The sequence below is a fragment of the Aedes albopictus genome, chromosome 2 (assembly GCF_035046485.1).
Source record: "Aedes albopictus strain Foshan chromosome 2, AalbF5, whole genome shotgun sequence".
Classification (NCBI taxonomy): domain Eukaryota; kingdom Metazoa; phylum Arthropoda; class Insecta; order Diptera; family Culicidae; genus Aedes; species Aedes albopictus.
The window spans coordinates 468250357-468260572 of NC_085137.1; the positions used below are offsets into that span (position 1 = coordinate 468250357).

Here is a 10216-nt window from a genome sequence, read left to right on the forward strand (position 1 = left end):
TAGGATTCTCTTCAGAATCCTGAAAGGATTCTCTTCAGAATCCTGAAAGGATTCTCTTAAGAATCCTGAAAGGATTCTCTTCAGAATCCTGAAAGGATTCTCTTAAGAATCCTGAAAGGATTCTCTTCAGAATCCTGAAAGGATTCTCTTCAGAATCCTGAAAGGATTCTCTTCAGAATCCTGAAAGGATTCTCTTCAGAATCCTGAAAGGATTCTCTTCAGAATCCTGAAAGGATTCTCTTCAGAATCCTGAAAGGATTCTCTTCAGAATCCTGAAAGGATTCTCTTCAGAATCCTGAAAGGATTCTCTTCAGAATCCTGAAAGGATTCTCTTCAGAATCCTGAAAGGATTCTCTTCAGAATCCTGAAAGGATTCTCTTCAGAATCCTGAAAGGATTCTCTTCAGAATCCTGAAAGGATTCTCTTCAGAATCCTGAAAGGATTCTCTTCAGAATCCTGAAAGGATTCTCTTCAGAATCCTGAAAGGATTCTCTTCAGAATCCTGAAAGGATTCTCTTCAGAATCCTGAAAGGATTCTCTTCAGAATCCTGAAAGGATTCTCTTCAGAATCCTGAAAGGATTCTCTTCAGAATCCTGAAAGGATTCTCTTCAGAATCCTGAAAGGATTCTCTTCAGAATCCTGAAAGGATTCTCTTCAGAATCCTGAAAGGATTCTCTTCAGAATCCTGAAAGGATTCTCTTCAGAATCCTGAAAGGATTCTCTTCAGAATCCTGAAAGGATTCTCTTCAGAATCCTGAAAGGATTCTCTTCAGAATCCTGAAAGGATTCTCTTCAGAATCCTGAAAGGATTCTCTTCAGAATCCTGAAAGGATTCTCTTCAGAATCCTGAAAGGATTCTCTTCAGAATCCTGAAAGGATTCTCTTCAGAATCCTGAAAGGATTCTCTTCAGAATCCTGAAAGGATTCTCTTCAGAATCCTGAAAGGATTCTCTTCAGAATCCTGAAAGGATTCTCTTCAGAATCCTGAAAGGATTCTCTTCAGAATCCTGAAAGGATTCTCTTCAGAATCCTGAAAGGATTCTCTTCAGAATCCTGAAAGGATTCTCTTCAGAATCCTGAAAGGATTCTCTTCAGAATCCTGAAAGGATTCTCTTCAGAATCCTGAAAGGATTCTCTTCAGAATCCTGAAAGGATTCTCTTCAGAATCCTGAAAGGATTCTCTTCAGAATCCTGAAAGGATTCTCTTCAGAATCCTGAAAGGATTCTCTTCAGAATCCTGAAAGGATTCTCTTCAGAATCCTGAAAGGATTCTCTTCAGAATCCTGAAAGGATTCTCTTCAGAATCCTGAAAGGATTCTCTTCAGAATCCTGAAAGGATTCTCTTCAGAATCCTGAAAGGATTCTCTTCAGAATCCTGAAAGGATTCTCTTCAGAATCCTGAAAGGATTCTCTTCAGAATCCTGAAAGGATTCTCTTCAGAATCCTGAAAGGATTCTCTTCAGAATCCTGAAAGGATTCTCTTCAGAATCCTGAAAGGATTCTCTTCAGAATCCTGAAAGGATTCTCTTCAGAATCCTGAAAGGATTCTCTTCAGAATCCTGAAAGGATTCTCTTCAGAATCCTGAAAGGATTCTCTTCAGAATCCTGAAAGCATTCACTTCAGAATCCTGAAAGGATTCTCTTCAGAATCCTGAAAGGATTCTCTTCAGAATCCTGAAAGGATTCTCTTCAGAATCCTGAAAGGATTCTCTTCAGAATCCTGAAAGGATTCTCTTCAGAACCCTGAAAGGATTCTCTTCAGAATCCTGAAAGGATTCTCTTCAGAATCCTGAAAGGATTCTCTTCAGAATCCTAAAAGGATTCTCTTCAGTCCTGGAAGGATTCTCCTCAGAATCCTGGAAGGATTCTCCTCAGAATCCTGGAAGGATTCTCCTCAGAATCCTGGAAGGATTCTCCTCAGAATCCTGGAAGGATTCTCCTCAGAATCCTGGAAGGATTCTCCTCAGAATCCTGACAGGAATCTCCTCAGAATCCTGACAGGAATCTCCTCAGAATCCTGGAAGGATTCTCCTCAGAATCCTGGAAGGATTCTCCTCAGAATCCTGACAGGATTCTCCTCAGAATCCTGACAGGATTCTCCTCAGAATCCTGACAGGGTTCTCCTCAGAATCCAGACAGGATTCTCTTCAGAATCCTAAAAGGATTCTCTTCAGTCCTTCCTGACAGGAATCTCCTCAGAATCCTGGAAGGATTCTCCTCAGAATCCTGGAAGGATTCTCCTCAGAATCCTGGAAGGATTCTCCTCAGAATCCTGGAAGGATTCTCCTCAGAATCCTGGAAGGATTCTCCTCAGAATCCTGGAAGGATTCTCCTCAGAATCCTGGAAGGATTCTCCTCAGAATCCTGACAGGAATCTCCTCAGAATCCTGGAAGGATTCTCCTCAGAATCCTGGAAGGATTCTCCTCAGAATCCTGGAAGGATTCTCCTCAGAATCCTGAAAGGATTCTCCTCAGAATCCTTACAGGATTCTCCTCAGAATCCTGACAGGATTCTCCTCAGAATCCTGACAGGATTCTTTTCAGAATCCTGAAAGGAGTATTTTCAGAATGCCGAAATGATTTTCTGCAGAATCCTGAGAGGATTATTTTCCGAATCTTGAGAGGATAGTTATATGAATCCTAAACATATCATCATCAAGTGAGCGAGTGAACTATTGAGTTAGTGAATTGGTGAGTGACTGCGCTTGTAAGTGAATGGATGAGTAAATGAGTGAATTAATGGGTAAGTGAGTGAGTGAACCAGTTAGTGAATAAGTGAATGAGTGAGCCTGTTGGTGAGTATATGAGTGATTGATTCTGTTAGTAAATGAGTGAGTTAGTGAGTGATTAAGTGAATGTAGTGAAGGATGTAGTATATTTGTTAAATGTAAATGAAAGAGTGAGCGAATTAGTAGGTGAATGAGTTAGCTAGGGAGCTAGTGAATCAGCCAATCAGTAAATTGAACGAGTGAGTCTGCTAGAGAGTGAATGTGTGGGTAACAGAGTGAGTGAGCTAATGAATGAGTTTTGAGTTAATAATGAGAGAGTGAGAACAGACGAACAAGCACAGTACTCTCAATCGCAATCATCGCACGATTTAACGGTCATTTCGAAATTGTAGCGTGGTTCGCACTGCGTGCTCGCATGTGTCATGGTGGCGCTGCTGTGCTTATATCTCCTCTTATTTTTGGAGAGAAATGAACGCGACGCCGATTATTATTCACATAACTTGACTCTAATTCAGAAATACTGCTCTAAAACAGCAAATTATAAAGTTACATAAAAACTGTCTTCAGCAAACTTGCCCAAACTTGATAGATCTAGAACTTTGTCGAAAAATACTTGTTAATCTTGCAAATAAAATAGTAAAGTTTCCATGCTTTTTAATATATGGCTTAAGTAAGAGGTGGTCAAAGCAAGAAATGTCTGGATTACGCTTAATAAGCTTTGATTATTTATTAGATTGTATGTATTACAGCAATAAAAAAAAATAGATTTAATCTACTGTGGCGACTATTTTTACCCTCAGCCAAAGATACGCGCGAGATAGTCGCCTAAGGAAACAGAGCTGTTTTAAAATGTATCAACATAACGCATTTTGATAATTTCTGAAACAAAGATCGCCACATGGCTGGGAGCAGTGTATGATGATAACTATGGCGACAGCACGTGAAATTTGCACTGTTATAGAATTTGCACCATCATTGAAGGCCGCAGCACTTTGCGTCAGCCTGGCTAGCTCAGTCGGTAGAGCATGAGACTCTTTATCTCAGGGTCGTGGGTTCGAGCCCCACGTTGGGCGAGGATATTTTATGACCTACTTTATCGAGATTTTTTGAAAACTTATGTAGTTTATTAATGTAAATAAGGCTGCAACTGCGAAAAAAGCTTCCCATACCGGGAATCGAACCCGGGCCTTCCGGGTGAGAGCCGGATATCCTAACCACTAGACAATATGGGACTTGACAAAATAATGTCCTAAATTGAGATGGCTCCTAACAATCTCTAACTTGCACTTGTGGTCAATCACATTGTGATTAACCCTATTGTTTTTCACAATGTTCACAAAGTGCTGCAACTGCAATCATTGCGAATAAATGAACCAAATATAAGCAGAGTATAGGCAAAACGCGTAATATTTTCCACCTCATTAGAGCTTGCACAGAATACTGGACCACTGACTGGCTTTAGAGAGGATTAGCTTTGACACGCGCGACAACACACTCATTATCGTAGTGGCTGACCACCAATAATTGTATCAGAAAACGGTGGCACACTCCCAGCGCGCAGATCATCAGGAAGGATGACCATGACCACTTTGACCCCCATCAACGAGGTGATTGTCAGCGCGCCGCGCCGTCCATCGAAGCGAAGGGTGGTTGATAGCACTAACGCGAACTATGCAGCCCCCTTGTGGTCAGCAGCTGCCTGCCATCAGTAGTAGGTAGCAAGCACATCCGAACCGAAATCGCAGCAAACTACCCTCATTAGCGACCGCGCACATCCGTCGGAAGATTCCGAATCGATTGGCTGGATAATTGGACGGCCACATCGCATCGCATCGGTCGGTTGACTGACAGTTCCAGATCTTCTGCTCTCGTCTATGCGATGGATGATGGACTGACCGGTGCGGTGTGGTCTGGTCAGTTTGCGCGCGTTATGGTTCGTTGGAAAGAAGCTCTCCCCCTTTTGGAAAAGAAAGGATTTTCAATCGATTCGGGTTTATTGGAAATATTTGGCATAACAGCAACGCGAACGCACCACAAACCGGATACGCGGATTTACATGCATTTTCGAGCTAAATTATGCAGTTTCTTTGAAGTATGCCTCTAATTGCGTGATTCAAAGTTTCTACCATTATATTCGGCAGCCACACTGGGGCTGGAACGACAGCTGCAATTCCGGTACACACTTAAAATTTTCGTGTAAAATTGCGTTTATTTCGATGCACATATTTGGAGCATCGAAACAAACGCAAAATTAAGTTGAACTTAAAAATTACACGACTTCAATTTTACACGATTTATGTCTCGTGTGAGAATCGTGTAAAATTAAACGTCGTTTAAATTTAAACGATTTATTTCCAACGCTTCTGTATGCTGACAAAAATGCTTGTTTTTACATTTGTTTTTTTTTTTTACTTTTGATTTCTTACAAAGACTCTACATTGTTGGACATTGCGACTATGAGATATTGGCATTTATCATATTTGGCGTACGTAAATCAGATGTTCGGGCATGCAAATGTTATCTCGTCAACTTTGAGCAAATGTTCTCGACGCAAAAGCATCGTAAAACGGAGCACCGGGAGACGCACTGCGAGGTGCTGCTGCTGATGAAGGGTTTTTAAGGAACTCGATAGATTTTTATCATCATTCACTAGCTGGTATAATGCGCATGTATCAATTATAACTCGCGTACGTATAGGGTGTCACAGATCACGAGAATTCACGGCACAAAACAAACTACAAGTGCGTCTTCCAGTGCTTCTCGCACGAACAACTCCCTCCGGTCGTCTACAAAACAAAACTGAAGCAGAAACGCCATTTGTATTGATGGTCATCGAGCGTCGCTGTAAATTTACACGCCAATTGAAATTTATAGCTTAATCAACAGAAAATCAAGTGTTATTCAATTCACTTTTGAATTCAAACATGAAAATGCTTGACCATTGAATTTTAAGTTTAAAAAAGTGTAAAATTGTATGTTTTTCTATGCTCTCATTATGTGCATCAAATTCAACTCAATTTTCAATCATTTTTTAGTTTAAATTCGTTTAAATTCACAGCGTCTACCATTTACATATCGTTTAAATTTAATTATTTTTTTCTGTGTAGATTTCTACCACCAATTTATCCTTCTGCGAACTTGACAAACGAAGCGAGCACGCGAGGAATTTCCATCAATCAAATAGCTAGTAGTAGGTACCAAGTGGTTCCTATGGTAGTCACAATTTTGTGTCTCGTGTCTTTTGCCCCAGATGTGGTTTGTGGTGCGACCTCTATTTATCTCCCGTTCGTTTTGCACTCCGGCACTATGGCGGCCTTCATGCAATCCGGCGACCAAAAAATATGTTTTATTTCCTAGGCATCATGTTTCGTGTAGTGACTTCTATTGAATAAGTTATTAACCGCCATCGAAAAAATAACATTTTGGAAACAAATTTTAAAAGGACATATTGAACTGTTGTGGCTTTCTCCGTCTAAGAGCATTGAAACAACTAGTTTGGCATATCCCGACGTTTCGGTCCCGTGTATTGGACCTTTTTCAAGGGATAATACCATGGAATTCCTTAATGAATTGCTTCAAAAATTCTTCCAGAGGTTCCTTTGTAAATTGAGAGATTCGTGTTAAATCCTTGATAGACCGTGGTTACTGGTTGTGCTGTATTTAAAGGTTTGTACCGTTATCTGCTCTTGGGCTGCAAAACGGTGAGTCGATAAGGAGAGCGTCCAACATAGCTCTGGTCCTCACAAGTTCCTACCCCATGCTTCCACGGGTCAAACGATGACAAAGACCGCCAGCTAATAGTTGTGTGCTTATCTGGTAGTGCAGCCTGGGCACTGTTGTCCTTCTGACTTCAGCTAGATTGAGGAGGTACGATCCGAGCGTCTGTTTACCAAGAAGGTGCGGCTCAAACAGCGTCTGTTCTGGCATCCAGCGGCTGAGTAAGAAACGCTGCACCACGCCCAGCTAGATCCAAGGTGGTAGCCCCATCAGCGTGGTCGTCCCAGTGTTGGTTGGGACGTTAAACAGAACTGGCACGATGGCCCTCCGGCGAGACAGGAGTGTTGGCGTAGGCCCAATAAGCCACCCGTAAAAATCCCCATTGTGAATAACATAGGAGAAAATACGACTCGATACAATCGGTAAAGACCCACGCGACGAAACAAGGACTACGATTGGAAACTTGGAACATGGAATTGCAAGTCACTAGGTTTTGCAGGATGTGACAGGATAATCTACGACGAGCTACATCCCCGCAACTTCGACATCGTGGCATTGCAGGACCTTTGTTGGACTGGACAGAAAGTGTGGAAAACCGGGCATCGAGCGGCTACCTTCTACCAAACCTGTGGCACCACCAATGAACTGGGAACAGCATTTATAGTGTTGGGCAAGATGCGACAACGTGTGATCGGGTGGCAGCCGATCAACGCAAGGATGTGCATGTTGAGAGATAAGGGCCGTTTCTTCAACTACAGCATCATTAACGTCCACTGCCCACATGAAGGGAGACCTGATGACGAGAAAAAAGCATTCTACGCGCAGTTGGAGCAACCATACGATGGTTGCTCGCCGCGTGACGTGAAAATCGTTGTCGGCGACATGAACGCGCAGGTAGGAAGGGAGGAAATGTACAGACCGGTAATCGGGCGAAACAGCCTGCACGCCGTATCGAATGATAACGGCCAGCGATGCGTAAACTTTGCAGCCTCCCGTGGTATGGTAGTCCGGAGCATCTTCTTCCCCCGCAAAGATATCCACAAAGCCACCTGTAGATCACCCGACCAACAAACAGAAAACCAAATCGACCACGTTCTAATCGACGGTAAATTCTTCTCAGATATAACCAACGTCCGCACATACCGCAGTGCGAATATAGATTCGGATCACTACTTAGTCGCTGTATGCATGAGCTCAAAACTTTCGACAGTTATCACCACGCGTCGAAGTCGAACGCCGCAGATCAACATCGAGCAGCTGCGTTACGAAGAAGTAGCTCAAGACTACGCGCAGCAGTTAGCAGTGGCCCTACCAACGGAAGAGCAGCTTGGCGCAGCTACACTTGAAGATGGCTGGAGGGACATCCGATCCGCCATAGGTAGTACCTCGGCTACAGAACTAGGTTTCGCGACTCCGAATCACCACAGAAACGACTGGTACGACAGCGAATGTAAACAGTTGAAAAACGAGAAGAATGCAGCATGGGCGAGAATGCTGCAACACCGTACGAGAGCGAATGAGGCACGTTGCAGACAGGCGCGGAACAGGCAGAACTCAGTCTTCCGGATGAAGAAGCGCCAGCAGGAAAAACGAGATCGCGAAGCGATGGAAGAGCTGTACCGCGCTAAGGACACACGAAAGTTCTACGAGAAGCTGAACCGCTCGCGCAGAGGCTTCGTGCCCAAGGAGCTGGCATCCCTATCCCACCAATGCAATGTTTTCGTAGCCAGCATAACAGCGGCTCAAGCGCAGGGCTCAAGCTGACAACCTATCTTTCAACACAGCAGCTTAGTTTTAATGCGGGGTAAGAAAACAAGAAGACCATAACAGTCCCCTGTTCGTGCCACAAGCCGACATGTGTCGAGATAATTACGGGAATATTCTCACGAGCGTGCGTGAGCTGGTCGACAGGTGGCGGCAGCATTACGATGAGCACCTCAATGGCGACGTTGCAAGTACCGAAGGTTGCGTGGTTAACAGATCTAGGAGAATATGCACAGGACGAAAGACTTCAGGCCCCTGACCTTAAAGAGATTGAGGAGAAGGATGGCTGGTTAAAAAACAACAAAGCCGCTGGAGCAGATCAACTACCAAGCGAACTTAAGGACAAGGTATTTGGAGTACATTGCTCAAAATTTCTAGAGCACCGTTTTTTAGAACCGTTGAACGGATTTGGATGAAAATGCATCACGCTAATTGTTCAGTGGTTGTCAACAGCGTGATGCATTTTAATCCAAATCCGTCCAACGGTTCTTAAAAACGGTGCTCTAGAAACTTTGAGCAATGTACTCCGAATACCTTGACCTTAAATACAAAAATACGGTGGAGAAGCACTGGTGAGAGCACCACACTGGGTCATTACCAAGATTTGGGAGGAGGAAGTATTACCGGAGGAATGGATGGAAGGTATCGTATGCCCCATTTACAAAAAGGGTGACAAGTTGGATTGCGGGAACTATCGCGCGATCACACTACTGAGTGCTGCCTACAAGATACTCTCTCAAATTTTATGCCGCCGTCTATGACCGATTGCAAGAGAGCTCGTGGGGCAATATCAGGCTGGATTTATGGGTGAGCGCGCTACAACGGACCAGATGTTCGCCATCCGCCAGGTGTTGCAGAAGTGCCGCGAATACAACGTGCCCACACATCACTTGTTCATCGATTTCAAATCGACGTATGATACAATCGATCGAGAACAGCTATGGCAGATTATGCACGAATACGGATTCCCGGATAAACTGATACGATTGATCAAGGCGACGATGGATCGAGTGATGTGCGTAGTTCGAGTATCAGGGATACTCTCGAGTTCCTTTCGAATCTCGCAGAGGGTTACGGCAAGGTGATGGTCTTTCGTGCTTGCTGTTCAACATTGCTTTAGAGGGTGTAATAAGGAGAGTGGGGATAAACACGAGTGGGACGATTTTCACGAAGTCCGTTCAGCTGCTTGGTTTCGCCGATGATATTGATATTATTGCTCGTAAATTTTAGACGATGGCGGAAACGTACATCCGACTAAAGAGTGAAGCCAGGTGAATCGGATTAGTCATTAATGTGTCGAAGACAAAGTACATGATGGCAAAGGGCTCCAGGGAGGAATCACCGCGACCGCCACCCCGAATTCATATCGACGGTGATGAAATCGAGGCGGTTGAAGAATTCGTGTACTTGGGCTCACTGGTGACCGCCGACAACGACACCAGCAGTTAAATTCAGAGGCGCATTGTGGCAGGAAATCGTTCTCACTTTGGACTCCGCAGAACTCTACGATCGAATAAAGTTCGCCGTAACACGAAGTTAACCATCTACAAAACGCTGATTAGACCGCTCGTCCTCTATGGTCACGAAACATGGACCCTACGTGCAGAGCACCAACGCGCCCTTGGAGTTTTCGAACGGAAGGTGTTGCGTACCATCTACGGAGGAGTGCAGATGGAAGACGGGACTTGGAGAAGGCGAATGAACCACGAGCTCCATCAGGTGCTAAGAGAACCAACCATTGTTCACACCGCGAAAATCGGGAGGCTACGGTGGGCGGGTCACGTCATCAGGATGTCGGATAGCAACCCGACTAAAATGGTCATCGAGAATCATCCGACCGGTAAAAGAAGACGTGGAGCGCAGCGAGCTAGGTGGGTCGACCAAGTGGAGGACGATCTGCGGACCCTACGGCACTGGAGACAAACAGCCATGGACCGAGTGGAATGGAGGCGGCTACTATGTACAGCAGAGGCCACCCCGGCCTTAGCCTGATCGGTCCGGTCCG

The 10216-nt window shown here is 44.4% G+C and overlaps 2 non-coding genes across 2 annotated transcripts; one reads left to right on the forward strand and one right to left on the reverse strand.

The window, feature by feature from the left end:
- The first annotated feature begins 3730 nt into the window (after positions 1-3730).
- Positions 3731-3803, forward strand: Trnak-cuu (transfer RNA lysine (anticodon CUU)). Its single transcript has one exon. It is a non-coding gene; the product is annotated as a tRNA-Lys (tRNA).
- Positions 3804-3890: 87 nt separating this feature from the next.
- Trnae-cuc (transfer RNA glutamic acid (anticodon CUC)) lies at positions 3891-3962 on the reverse strand. Its single transcript has one exon. It is a non-coding gene; the product is annotated as a tRNA-Glu (tRNA).
- Positions 3963-10216: the final 6254 nt, after the last annotated feature.